The 14,951-nt window shown below is 39.6% G+C and overlaps 1 long non-coding RNA gene across 4 annotated transcripts in view; it reads left to right on the top strand.

Annotated features, from left to right (window-relative positions):
• Positions 1-14,384, top strand: part of LOC136328700 (uncharacterized) — a 74,213-nt gene extending 59,829 nt beyond the window's left edge. For 3 of the 4 annotated variants that reach the window (XR_010730093.1, XR_010730090.1, XR_010730092.1), the window contains one exon: positions 12,861-14,384. This is a non-coding gene — a long non-coding RNA (uncharacterized lncRNA). Of the gene's footprint in view, positions 1-10,203; positions 11,408-12,860 lie in introns of those variants that run through there. The other variant, XR_010730091.1, reaches the window with a different exon arrangement.
• Positions 14,385-14,951: the final 567 nt, after the last annotated feature.

Here is a 14,951-nt window from a genome sequence, read left to right as displayed (position 1 = left end):
GTGGCAGTTTCCATGCAAGACAACACTGTCTCCTCGAGACCCGCTCCTACCACTGCTCTTTGTTTCTAGATCTGTAACCAGACACAAGCCCCAGCAGGCCCCTGAAAGTGAGGCACAGAGTGTGATCTATGAAGAGGTGCATGGCACTTCAAAAGAACTACTTCAGTTTTCTAACTTATACAGACAGAAATCCAGGGAATATATTGGAATATATTTGGGAATGGATAGTAAGAGTGAAGGATAATGGTAAAAGGAACATAAAGCTGAATCAGGCCAAATTTCTCAATATGGGTTCACTAAATAGAGATTCTGCATTTACCATTACAGCTTGGCGAGTGAGAAAGGGTTAGCAGTGTGTTTGGTTAGTTGCCTAAAACGTGGACCAAAGGTAGTCCACAGTGAGTAAGTTAGAAGTGCCAAGCTTGCTTTGGTTTAATGTAGAGGAAGAAATTCAAAGACTTAGAGACTGGACTACCAGAATGCATTTGTCATTTTAGACTTACCCACCCTGGGAGAGTTCAGAGACATACCTTTCACTGTGACTATAGAAATAAATTCATGAGGGATCCTAAGATCCTTCAAGAGCTTGGTGATCACTTTTCTCTGTAGACTAGACTTTAACAGTGAGAACTGCAGTCACTGAATTAGGAAACCTAAATGTGAGGAGATAATCTGATCCCCAGGTGGTGGGCCAAGTGATACCATTCAACCACCAAAAGCAAGTTGGGCGTGGTTATTGTAGAAGGCAGAATTAAAGTGGTATTCAGATAGCCTGACTCCTGCGGACCTATGGTATTGGCTAATGGATCATGGTGTTCTTAGACATGAAATGGATAGGAAGCCTATTAAATTTTTACTTATCTATATAAACAGAAAAGTTCTGAGACAAGTGAGCAAATGCCTAACCTGATCACAAATAGAGAGAGAGTCATGACCCTTAGTTATACCCAGACTTGAGACATTTTACAAACCCAGAACCCTTTAAAAGGAAGGGGGAGTTTGGATCCCCTTGGAGAAGGACCCCAGTATATTGCCAAAAATATATACTGTTAATTTTTCTCCCAGCCACCCCCAAAGCCATCTATATGGCCTTTGACTAGGGTAATGGTGTATTGGGAAAAGGAAATAATGAGACTTTCAGGGGACTACTGCACACTGGCTCTGAATTAACCCTAATTCCAAAATGTCACTGTGGTCCACCAATCAGAACAGGGATGATCAATGGAATTTTAGCTCAGATCAGTCTCACAGTGAGCCATGGACTTGTCTGTCCTGTGGTTATTTCTTCAGTTTCAGAATGCACAATTGAAATAGATATCCTCAGCAGCTGGCAGAATTCCCACATTGGTTCCCTGACCATAATTGGGTATTATAGTTGGAAAGGCTAAATGGAAGCCACTAAAACTACCTCTACCTAGAAAAATAGTAAACTAAACGCTATGTCTAATTCCTGGAGATATTACAGAGATGAGTGCCTTCATGAAAGACTTGAAGCAAGCAGTATTGGTGGTTCCCATCACATCCCCATTCAACTCACCTATTTGGTATTTGCAGAACACAGATGGGTTTTGAAGAATAACAGTGGGCTATCGTAAGCTCAAAGAGGTAATGACTCTAATTGCAGCTGCTATATCAGATGTGGTTTCATTGCTCGAGCAAATTAACACATTCCCTAGCACCTGGTATACAGCTACTGACTAGGCAAATGCTTTTTATCTCCATATCTGTCAGTGGGGGACCACCAGAAGAAGTTTGCTTTCAGCTAGTCAAGCCAGCAATACATCTTCACTGTCCTACCTGGGAGGTATATTGACTCTCTAACCCTATGTCATAACATAGGTTTGGAGATATTGATTCACCTTTCCCTTCCTCGAGATATCACATTGGTTTATTACACTAATGACATTAGACTGATAGAATCTAGAAAGCAAGAAGGAGCAATTACTAAATTGGTAAAAATTTGGGGGCTTCTATCTCAGTGAAATATCTAGAGGGCTTAGTGGTATGGGACATGTCAAGAAAGCACTTGTAAAGTGAAAGATATGTTGTTGACTCTGGCCCTCTCTGTAACAACAATGAAAAAAGGCACAATACCTATGGGCCTTTTTGGATTTTGGAGGCAACCTAGCCCTCATTTGGGTGTGTTACCAGCCCATTTACTAAATGACCTAAACTGCTAGTTTTGAGTGGGAACCAGAATAAGAGAAGGCTGTGCAACAGGACAAGCCTGGCTGCACAAGCTGCTCTGCCACTTGGGTCACATGATCCAGTAGATCCAATGGTGCTTGAAGTGGCAGTGGCAGATAGGAATGCTGTGCAGAGCCTTTGGCAAGCCCATATAGGGAAAACACAGTGCAAGGCCTTAGGCTTTTGGAGCAAAGCCTTGCCATCCACCACAAATAACTACTCTCCTTTGAGGAACAACTCTTGGCTTGCTACTGAGCCTTAATGCTTAACCATGGGCCACCAAGTTAAGATTTGACATGAGCTTCTCATCAAGAACTGAGAGTTATCTGATCCACCAAGCCATAAATTTGGGCATACACAGAAGCACTTTATTATCAAGTGGAAGTGATATATATATATATCTGATATGATATATGATATGGCTTAAAGGTATAAGTTAGTTACATGAAGAAGCAGCTCAAATATCCATGGCCCTTCCTCCTGCTACACTGCCTTCTCTTCCCAGCCTACACCTATGGCTTAATGGAGAACTCCCTATAATCAGTTGACAGAGGAAGAGAAGACTCAGACCCGGTTTATATTGATAGATTGTTCTGTAGAATATGAAAGCATTACCCAGAAGTAGACAGCTACAGTGCTACAGCCCCTTTCTGGGACATTTTGAAGGAAAGTAGTGAAGGGAAATATTCCCAGGAGGCAGAATTTTAAGCAGTCTACCCAGTTGTTCACTTTGGCCTAAGAAAGGAATGACCAGAAATGAAATTATATCCTGATCCGTGGGCTATGGCCAATGATTTGGCTGGATGATCAGGGATTTGGAAGGAATATGATTAGAAAACTAGTGACAAGGATATGTAGGGAAGAGGTATGTGAATTAACCTCTCTGAATAGGGGGGAAAAATTAAGATATTTGTGTCCTGTGTATAAAATGTTCACAGAAAGGTGACTTCAACAAGAGAGGATTTTAACAACCAAGTAAGCTGATGATTCATTCTGGAGTACCAGTCAGCCTCTTTTCCCAGCCACTCTTGTTAGTACACAATGGGCTCATAAACAAAGTAGCCAGGATGAAGGGTTTGCATGTGTTCAGCCATATGGATTTCCACTCACCAAGGCTGACCTGGTTACAGTCACTGCTGAGTGCTCTGAGTCCTTGATATGGCACCATTCCCTAAGGTTACTAGCCAGCCACTTAATGACAGGTTGATTACACTGGACTGCTTCCATAATGAAAGGAGCAGTGTCTTATTCTTATTGGAATAGACACTTACTCTGGATATGGATTTGCCTTTCCTCCCTGTGGTTCTTCTGCCAAAACTATCATCTGTGTACTTATAGAATGCTTTATCCACCCTCATGGTGTTCACACAGTATTCCTTCTGATCAAGGAACTCACCTCACAGCAGTAGAAATGAAGCAATAGGACCATGCTCAGAATTCTTACCATGTTCCCCCACCATCCTGAAGCAGCTGGCCTGACAGAAAGTTGGAATGACCTTTTGAAGACTCAGTAATAGCACCAGATAGATAGAAATACCTTGTAGGCTGGGGCAAGGTTCTCCAGAAAGCTGTGTATGCTTTGAATCAGCTTGCACTATATGGTGCTATGTCTCTAATAGCTAGGGTTCCTGGGTCTAGAAATCAAGAGTGCAAATGAGAGTAGTACCAGTCACTGTTATCCTTAGTAACTCACTAGCAAAATTTCCGCTTCCTGTTCCCATGACTTCTGCTCTGCTGGCCTAGAGATATTTGTTCCAAAGGGAGGAATACTCCCTCCAAGAGATATAACAATGATTCCACTGAATGGGAAGTTAAGACTGTTGTCCAGCCACTTTGCACTCTTCATGACTCTAACTCAATAGGCAAAGAAGAGATTTACTGGGCTGGCTGGGGTAATTGATCCTGACTATGAAGGGAAAGTTTGGCCCCTTAAACATGAGGAGTTTAGTGCCTGATAGATAAACAACCTGATCTACAGTGTTCTTTTCTCAATCTTTACATGGATGGCTATTTATTTATGGACTCAGCTCAAATGTGACCTCTTCAGGTCTGCCATGACCACCTGCATAAAGTAATACATTATTTCCACAACTACAATCAATCTCTATTTTATTCATGTTCTATTTCCTTCCTAGCATTTCACATGCTCTAAAATTATTTTTTTATTTCTTGTTTATTCTATTTCTTCTCCCACTCCACAAAGCCCATTACTTTGTCTTATTTCTTCAGTACCAGGAACAGTGTCTGGTATATAGATGCTCCAAAAATACTTTTGAACAACACAAGAACTGATGGCATCCAAGGAAATTAGGCAAGAGGGAACCACGTGCCAAAGTTCTAGTGTGAGCCAGAAGATTCCTGAAGAAGGATTCTTTTTGTTACAAGAACTCAAAAGTATATTTCTAGAACTGTCACAAACATTCTAAAATATTTTGTAATGATTGCACTTTTGTCTTAAAGTAATAGTGATAGTATACAAATTCAGAAGGGAGATCTTTAAACCTAGAACTTTGATTTAATTATGGGGACAAAATGAAAATGCGAATTTTTTAGAGAAAGCACATTAGAAGTGACCCGTATTGGCCCTATTGCAGTCCCTCTTTAAGAGAGGCAAAATGCAGTTTGGAATGTGTAGTTTGAAAAGTGCTTGCTTGCATGTAAGGACTGTGAAAAAATTTGTGAGGTCTGTGAGAATGACTGTGTCCTATTCCTCTATATCATGCCATTACCCAACAAAGCGCCTGGCAGTGAGGATGGGAAGTAGATGGGTATGAGGAACTTTGTGAAATGCTTTAGGATCCACATCACAGAAGTGAAGTCAGGCCACACCCAGCAACTAACTGCCACCATCTGAGGTGACTTTTAAAAGGCAAGTGACAAACCACAATGCTATAACTTCTCACCCATTTGACTAAACAATCCAAATCTTGTGTTTATTTGGACTAGAGGCATTGAGTAGGCCAGTCTGTTCCCCATTACTAATTCACTTAACTGTGCTTAGATTCACTTAACTGTGCTTAGAAACAATTTGGAATGGGGAACATGGCCCATATCACATCAGTCACAGATAAACACACACACAGACACACACACGTACCCTAGTTTATAAATAATAGGTCCTCCAGGAACCCACATGACAACCCAAGTGCTGGATGGTACTTCTGAAACCTCTGAGAGAGCTGAAAATCACACACAGGAAAGCAAGTCCCTGCTGAATCCACATCTAAGGAGCTGTGCATGCATTGTTTATTCCAGCAACTTTATGGAAGAAATTACACACAACAAATTAGTTTCAGATGGTAGGATATGAATAGCTGATGTGCAGTATAAAGGAAAATGAACTCCCACTTTTGACCCAACTACTTCCCATCTCAAGCATCTCAGAGTCAGAATCCAGATGCAATTCATTTTTGAAAATGCAAAGAAGATCAGAAAGTTAGTAAGTGGTGAAAATTAGAGATTTCAAAAAACAGTTCATAAGTATTGTTAACTCATTATTTTGTCCTATGACTTTTAGTTGTTGTTGTATGTGAAGCCATGGGTAAAATTGAACTCATCCTTTCTCTTTTCCTTCATTTTGCAAAACAATCAAAAATAAATCTCTTCCTCACATTTCCTATCTATATAGAAATTTCATAATAGATTCAAATCAACACACATTTTTAAAACCTCATGGATAAAAAAAAAATTTTTAAAGCCCCAGCTAGTAGCTCAGTTGGTTAGAGTGTTGTCCCAAAGCACAGAAGTTACTGGTTCAATCCCTGGCCAGGGCACATACAGGAACAGATAAATGTTCCTGTCTTTCTTTCTCTCTCCTTTCCTCTCCCACTAAAATAAATAAATAATTTTTTTTTAATTTTAATAAAACCTCATGGCATACACTCTGGGACAATAATTTATATTCCTGGAAGAGACATAATGTCTTATTTCACCTAATCAATCTTTTAATTTTAATTAAGGCAGTAAAATTGACTTATTTTTGTGTATAGTTCTAAGGATTTTACTACATGTATAATGTCATGGAACCACCATTGAATCAAAATACAGAACAATTCTATCAATCTCTAAATACTCGGATGCTATTACATTAACCATTGTCAAACCAATGGTAATTATGTAACTATGGTTTAATCTCTTTAAGAATGTCATATAACCTGTGTCATGTATCTTTTCACTGAGCAAAATGCCTTTATGATTCATCCAAATTGTTGCTTCTCTTAATAGTTTGTTCCTTTTCACTACCAAGTAATATTCCTTTGTATGAATGTATCACAGTTTGTTTATACACTTACTCATTGAAGGATGCTTAAGTTATTCCCAGTTCGAGTCAATTATGAATAGAGCTGCTGTAAATATTTGTATATAAGTTTGTTGTGAACATAAGGTTTTATTTCTCTAAAAGTGGGATTACTGGGTCACATGGTAAATGTATGTTTATTTATAAGAAGCTGCCAGATTTTTTCCAGAGTGGCTATATATGTTTTTTAAATAAGTAAAATAATAAACTCTTAAAAGTAACCCCCAATAGCTGTTCACTTGTGTTTAGGTGATTCCAAAATGTTATTCATCATGATAAAATATTGTCCCTAAAATAAAACATTTGACTTCCTTTTTTTTTCTTTTCACTTTGAAAGCTTCAATCAAGAATTTAGTATGATTTTTAAAACAAAAATAGATGCTTGACAATTAAGGAATGTAAAGCCTAATGAATCTATTTATGAGGAAATTTTAACAGAGGGAGAAACAGAGGAAAGTTTCCATCATGACTAAGTTTGAGCAATTTAACCCAGTGGCCTATGCATCAAGTCCAATTTTCAATTCATAAATAAGCCTCCCCCTCCCTTCCCAAAAACTTCCACCCAAGACTAATTACAGAAGAAATCAGAACATGAGCACCAGCCAAAAAAGATTCACAGTTGCCATTCTTTAGTTGCTACTTTAATGGGAAACACATGTGGAAGATACCACCCAGGAGACAACTGTCCAGTGTGCTCGGAAGAAAGGAACATCACCAGAAAATGAGCCACATGAAATGGCTTACTCTCTTGGACAGGCTGAACCCAGGAAGAAAGTTGATAGAATTTTGTTCTTATACAAGTATGTGCTGGTCCAAAGATGAGATGCTTAGCAGAAATTACTCTGTAGCAATAAAGTCAAAAGACAATGATGTGAATTAGCACTCGCTACTTCTCATCTTGGCCACATTCCCCTGCAATTAGTATTCCATGAGATTTGAGGAGTTCTTAGCAAAGTTTACATGAGTAAATATCCTGCAAAGGAATTGGAAGAAAGGGCATAGTGATGAATGTAATTATTAAATTATAATGCTAATACCCATTAGCTGCCTCCACTAGAGGTAACCAGCACTGTTCCAAGAGCTACATAGACAGCATCTCATTATGTGCCTAATTTACAGGGTAGGGATTATCTCCACTGTATTAGCCCAGGTTGCCAAAACAAAAATACATATACTGGTGACTTAAACAAGAAGAATTTAATTCTCACAGTTCTAGTGAAAAACAAGATCAAGTATCAGACAATTAGCTTCTTCATCAGAGTTCTCTTCCTGGCTTGAATATGGCCACCTTCTTGCTGTGTCCTCACATGGTGGGGAGAGAGGGAAGAGTGAGAGAAAGAGAGAAAGAGGAAGAGAGAAAGAGAGAAAGAGGAAGAGAAAAAGAAAGAAAGAGAAGAGAGAAAGCTCTCTGATCTCTTCTTATAAGACTAATCCCATCATGAGACCATCAAGGTCAAGATTTTATCAAACCTAATTAGCCCACAGATGTCTCATCTCTCATTTCCAAACACCATTACATTGGAGATTAGGGCTTCAACATATGATTTTGGGAGAAATGCAATTCAAATCATAGCATCCACTTAACAAATAAATGTTTTAAGAGGTTACAGAATTTACAATGGATCATCTAATCAGCAGATTTTGATCTTGAAGTCATGACTATCTGACTCTAAAGAATAATATCTACTATTTATTGATTGGCCAGAACGGTCTGGGTAAATTTACACAGCATCACTAATCTTCACAGAAAATCTTCCAAGTCAATATTCTTTATGGAAACTCTGGCCCAACATTGGAACCATCTGAACCTAATTTATTGCATGTAATATATCTTAGTGGTTCTAAAACTATGGTCTTCAGACCAGCATCATCACCATCATTACTCAGAAATTTGTTAGAAATGCAAATTCTTGGGCCAAACAGCAGCACTACTGAATCAGAAATTCTGGTAGTGGTGTCCACAATCCGTGTTTAAACATGTCTTATAGGTGATCCTGATCCATGTTAATGTTTGAGACCCATTTGCTCCATAAATTTGTTGGAAGAATTAATACATTCAAAACTCAGCAATAAGTGGTATATCCAAGAATCCAATATCTGGTGCCAAAGCCTGTGGCATTTTGCTATACTATACTTTCCTATCCCAACTTTACCAAGGGAAGATCTTGGGGATGGAACACATTTTGAATGAAGTGTGATTATAGAGCACAATTCTGAATTTGACTTGCCACTATAATGCTTAACAGTTCTCCTATTTACAATAATGTGATATGGGATAATACCTGGAGGGCAGTCCCTGAAAATTGATACTGTCTATGAACCAAAAACTATCTTGTGCTGTGAGCTAGAAAACCAAGCTTTATGAAACTTTTACTTGGGCCTGACAATTATGTATTCCATTTAGTAAAAATGAGTACTAACCTAGAATATGGAAACAGTAAGTATGGAACAAAGTTATTCCTTTAAAAAAACAAATCTAGCCCTGGCCGGTTGACTCAGTGGTAGAACGTCGGCCTGGCATGAAGGAGTCCCAGATTCGATTCCCGGCCAGGGCACACAGAGAAGCACCCATCTACTTCTCCACCCCTCCCCGTCTCCTTCCTCTCTGTCTCTCTCTTTTCCTCCCGCAGCCAAGGCTCCATTGGAGCAAAGCTGTCCTGGGCGCTGAGGATGGCTCCATGACCTCTGCCTCAGGCACTAGAATGGCTCTGGTTGCAACAGAGCAACACCCCAGATGGGCAGAGCATTGCCCTCTGGTGAGTATGCCGGGTGGATCCCAGTTGGGCGCATGCAGGAGTCTGTCTGACTGCCTCCCCGTTTCCAACTTCAGAAAAAAAATACAAAAAATAAATAAATAAAATAAAAAAAACAAATCTAGCTTGACCAGGCAGTGGTGCAGTAGATAGAGTGTCGGACTGGATGCAGAGGACTCAGGTTCAAAACCCCAAGTGCAGGCTCATCTGGTTTGATTATGGGCTCACCAGCTTGAGTGCAGGGTCACTGGCTTGAGTGTGGGATCATAGACATGACCCCATGATCGCTGGCTTGAGCCGAAAAGTCACTGGCTTGAAGCCCAGGTCTCTGGCTTGAGCCTAAGGTTGCTGGCCTGAGCAAGGAGTGTTTTGCTCTGCTGTAGCCCCCCACCCTGCCAGTCAAGCACATATGAAAAAGCAATCAATGAATAAGAAGCCTCAACAAAGAATTGATGCTTCTCATCTCTCTCCCTTCCTGTCTGTCTATCCCTTTCGCTGTCTCTCTCACTGTCTCTGTCACACACACACACACACACACACACACACACACACACATGTAAATCTACTTAGTCATTGCTTTATTCACATATAGTTGCTGTATATATACCTCGAAGAAAAATGACCATAACACATACCATTTTGGAAGTCTGGGTATTTTACAGAAAGTGATAGAAGTCTTCCTACATAGAAATAGCTAATTATTAGAGAGTGGTGAATGAAGATTCCTGATCTCACACCAAGAACTTTAAAAAATAATTTACAAAATCAAAGCACATTGAAAGGTTTTCTTTTCTGATGCAAATCAGATCACCTGCTCTTGTAAAAATATCACCTCTAAAACATTTTATTAATATTAACTATTATGAACATATGCTAGTCACTGTGCTAAACCTTTTATATATGGTAAAACTCCTTTAATCATCACAAATATATGAGGCAAGTTCTGTAATTATTTCCATTTCACAGATGAAACAGCTGAGACTCAGGTTAAGAAACCTGCCACAGCTCTGCAGCCAAGAAGTATAGGACTCCAAGACCAAGCCTATGAAAGAGCACTAGCTGAACTCTCATTCCGACACAACACTTGGCTCTGGATGGATGAGCTTGATGTTGCTCTGTATCTGGATTAGTTCCAAAGATCCATCTGTGAGCCTGCCTGACCCTCGGCTGGGACAGTGCAGCCCTCATAGCTGTGGCACTCCACCTGGCTAGAACGAAGAAGAGCGGTAAAATGATGGCGCAGCGGACCTGACAGGACCCAGAGTGGGAGACACAGATCACAGTGATGAAGGGACAGCGTAGGAACTGTGCTGTTTTGTTTCCCACTTGATTCTTGAATACAGACCTTTTAATTATTTATTTTGTCATTTTGTTAATTTCACTGACTCCTAACACATTTAACTCAATGAGGCAAGGATTAGCAAGACCTCTGGATGTTCAAATTTCTCATATGGAAGAGGAATTTAAAATCCTTTGAAAACAGCACAAGCCACCAGAAAGATTTTTATATTTTTCTGTCTCAGAGTTGTAGATAGATGTGACATTAGCCCTGATTGGGAAAGGCTTTCTGTGATCTATAATAGCAGATACTCTCTTAAGTAAACTTCTCATACTCTTTTATCCCATCCACCAGAAACAAAGCTGTTGAAAACATATCTGAAAAGCAGAAAATGTTGAGGTGAAAGAGTTTTTTTCAAAGAAACTATTGTGTGCAAATTTTTTTTTTATTCTGTCCTGATTTGGAAAGTTCACCTGAGCCTAAGATCATTATGTGCAGTTGACAGAAAATTTGCTCAATGGCTTTTACCTTTCATACCCCTCACTCTCTTTATCTTGAACAAACATATTTCCCACTGTCATTCTTTGATCCCAACCTCTTCCTTCCCTTCACACATGCCTCCACTGCTCCTATCCTCTCTGATTCTATTCACTGACACCATAAGGAACACTGTTAGGAAAGGAGGCAAAGGTTGTTTCTTTTTATAACATTTGGGACTTTTAGTGCCATAATTAAGGGCCTATACCTGGCCTGGTTAGACTTGTCGTCATCGTATGTCATGTCCAGACTCTCCAAGTGATGTAGATTGAGAGCCTCTAATTTTGAGTCATTCTTTTCCTTTGTACGCGTTAGAGCTCGTTGCATATATTTAAAGCTTCAAATAGACCAAAGAGATTCAGTCCCTGCCCTCAAGGAGCTCAAGCTTGCTGGGGGGGGGGGGGGGGGGAAGAAGGGGTCATATGGTAGGTTTATGGGTAAAAATGCTCTCTTGAATTAATCTGGACTCAAGTTAATACATTTAAGGCAACTGTGCTTAAATTCTTTTGTGAAAGATGTCCTGCTAGGCATCAAATTCACAACAAATCTCCATGGGTCAAGGTTGGTAAGCTTTCTGGTGAAACAATGGGTTTTGGAATCAGCTCCACTGAAGTCCAAATCACAACTCTGCCTCGGACTAGTTGATAAATTTCATCGAGTCTCAGCTCTCTCTATTGTAAAATAGAAATGACGTCTACCTCGAGTCTACACAAGGATTAAATACAAAAGTGTTGTACAAAGTACCTGGCATAGTTCCTGGTACAGAGGAAGTGCTCAGTAAAAGTTTGTTTCCCTTTATTTCCCCCTCTTCTCCTCCCAGGCCTCACAGGCTTTGTAGTGAAAGGACACAAAGGAGACTCTAATAATATCAAACACTTCCATTTCACTACGATGTTCCAGGCACTATTTTAAGCACTGTACATATTTAACTCATTTGAGTCTTCCCAAAATGCTATGAGTTTAGTGCTATTAACATCTTCATTTCACAGATGAGGAAACTAAGGCACAGAGATGCCAAGTAACTCACACAGCTAGTGTTGTGCTGGCACAGATCTGCACCTATGTTGTCTAGCTCCTAACTATCATGCTATTAGGAGACAGATCAAGAGAGAGGAGGTACCACAGCTGGAATCAAAGTACACAAACTAGTAGTCCTCAGATAATAAGCTTTGTCTGGTATATATGATGTTTAAAAATCAAGAGAGTTCACATTAAAGCCTATATTTCTGACTTCTCCCCAACAAAAGTTGGAAAATGCTGGTGTGGCAAATAAGCCGCTGACAAGCGACTCCTCTCTAGACTGAGCATGTGTTCTCTAACTCACTACAGTTGGCCATTAATTAAGATCTGCTTCACTTCTGACCTGCAAACGCATTTGAATTTGGGATCCAGAACTAGGCAATACTCTAAATGTAGCCTTGCCCATAAATATATAAGAACTATGTTCAATAATGTACACCCAATGGTTGAAATGTTTGAATGACATGAAAGAACAAATGAATGGATGAAAGAGGTCTCAGTAAAAAGCAATCAACAACCAGGTTCAAATTATAACCACTTATTTTTATGCTTGGTTAAGCTTTTGAGCCATATGTGCAGGACTTGTAAATCCCTGCTCTCCACGTCTTCACCCCTAAACAAACAGCCAAAAATGCAGATTTCCTCATAGGTGATGGGTAAGGCCTATTTGCTTTCAATGTTTTTAAAAAATCCTTCTTTGTTTGGCATATCTAGGAAAGGTAGTTTAAATTTTCACATACTGCTTAACCCAAATGACAACATCTAAACAGTATTTTTCTTCTTTTAGATCTTTAGGACTGACTGACTGGCATGAACTTGGAGAGCAAACAGATATACAGAAGGTCCCTGTCATACCATGGTTTAACTTACAATCTTTTTGCTTTGTGATGATGCAAAAGCAGTAAGCATTCAGTAAAAACCATATTTACAGTTTTGAATTTTGATCTTTTCCTGGACTAGCAATATGCGTTAAGATACTGTCTCCCGATGCTCGGCTGTGGCAGTGACCTGCCGCTCCCACTCAGCACGGATCACGAGGGTAATCAGCCGGTACTCTGCAGTGTCCTGTGGTGCCAGCGTTCTTTGGATATTGTGTTCTGAGCACATGTAAGATAGGGGAAGCTAAGCTATGATGTTTGGTAGGTTAGGTGTATTAACTACATTTTCGACTTAATAATATTTTCAGTTTAGTGATAGGTTTGTCAGAACCTAACCCTGTTGTAAGTTGACGAACATTGATATAGCAAAACTCTCCTAGAAACCTAGGAAATGAGGGGAGGAGAAAGCATGGAGCCTTCTCTGGACACGCCTATAAGAGAAGAGGATTCATCTAGGTTTACAAATAAAGAGATGGGCTAAAAGTTATCCAAAACCACACAGCCAGGTGACCCAGCGTTTTCTGAACCTGCTCTGTATTCTTCCCAAGACTTCAGACTACTTTCTTCAGAGCCTATCTACCTGATAATCAAATTTAAAGAAGTAATCTATGACCTCATCATTTGTACACAAATAACATTACATTCTGCATTTGAAAGTCCTCCTACCAGATGTATCTTTGGTCAAGGGAGTGCTCTAACGTTACTTATCAATGGCCCTACCTTTGTAAATGTGAATTTTTTATTTTACCTTCTCAGTTTTATTACATTGATATTTGAAAAAGCCTCATCTTTTTACCAGTTTATGATCATTTTATTATGAACCTGCAGTGGTACTTGTTATATTTACAAATCTCTAAGTGAAATTTTAAAAATCATTTTCCTCCTCTAATCTCTCCCATCCTTACTTCTTAGAAGTACACAAAGAATTTCAACCACTCCCAAATTCCCTCTTGTAATACCCTTAACAATTCTAAAATATTTTGTTATTCCCCAAACACTGCCCTAAAGACAAATCATTGGACTCCAGACTCTTTACACTGCCAAGTTGAACAGAGTTCAATTGTTCTATCTAACCAAACTCTAACTTACAACAAAGACACCTATAGTAGATGATGTGCAAGATATTCCAAAAATACCAAGGCAACAAGAAAAAAAATCTGTGTCATCAAGAGGTCCTCCCAGAACTTCTTGTAATCTGTAGTAATTATTTTTATCAACATACTATAACCTGATCATAGCACACATGTGTATATCCATATAAGTAATAACATAAGTCAATTTTCATTTTAAAATGTACAGCTTAAGATTTCTCATATCAAAAATAATGTTTCAAAATTTATGATTGTTTCTCTATTTTACACATTGGATGGAGTATGTACAAGGACTTGAGAAGAAAACCAAAGAAAAATAATTTTAACATGCATGATAAATAAATAAAAGTATAAATCATTTAAAATGAAATCTTGCTTTTTTTTTTTTTTTTTTTTTTTTTGAAGCTGGAAACGGGGAGAGACAGTCAGACAGACTCCTGCATGCACCCGACCGGGATCCACCCGGCATGCCCACCAGGGGTGACGCTCTGCCCACCAGGGGGCGATGCTCTGCCCCTCTGGGGCATCACTCTGCTGTGACCAGAGCCACTCCAGCGCCTGGGTCAGAGGCCAATGAGCCATCCCCAGCGCCCAGGCCATCCTTGCTCCAGTGGAGCCTCGCTGTGGGAGGGGAAGAGAGAGAGAGGAAGGAGAGGGGGAGGGGTGAAGAAGCAGATGGGCGCTTCCCCTGTGTGCCCTGGCCAGGAATCGAACCCGGGACCCCTGCACTCCAGGCCGACGCTCTACCACTGAGCCAACTGGCCAGGGCCTTGCTTTTTGAATTAATCATTATACATCATGGTATGAATGCAAATATAGAACACAAAAAAGGTCTTTTTCCAAAATTACATGGAACCTACAAGATTTCCTTTTACAATATATTAACTACAAGAAATTAAGAAAAGAATT

Source organism: Saccopteryx bilineata, chromosome 3, assembly GCF_036850765.1.
Source record: "Saccopteryx bilineata isolate mSacBil1 chromosome 3, mSacBil1_pri_phased_curated, whole genome shotgun sequence".
NCBI classification, from domain to species: Eukaryota; Metazoa; Chordata; class Mammalia; order Chiroptera; family Emballonuridae; genus Saccopteryx; species Saccopteryx bilineata.
The sequence above is the reverse complement of the archived record's forward strand: the minus strand, read 5'-3'. Positions and strand labels throughout refer to the sequence as shown.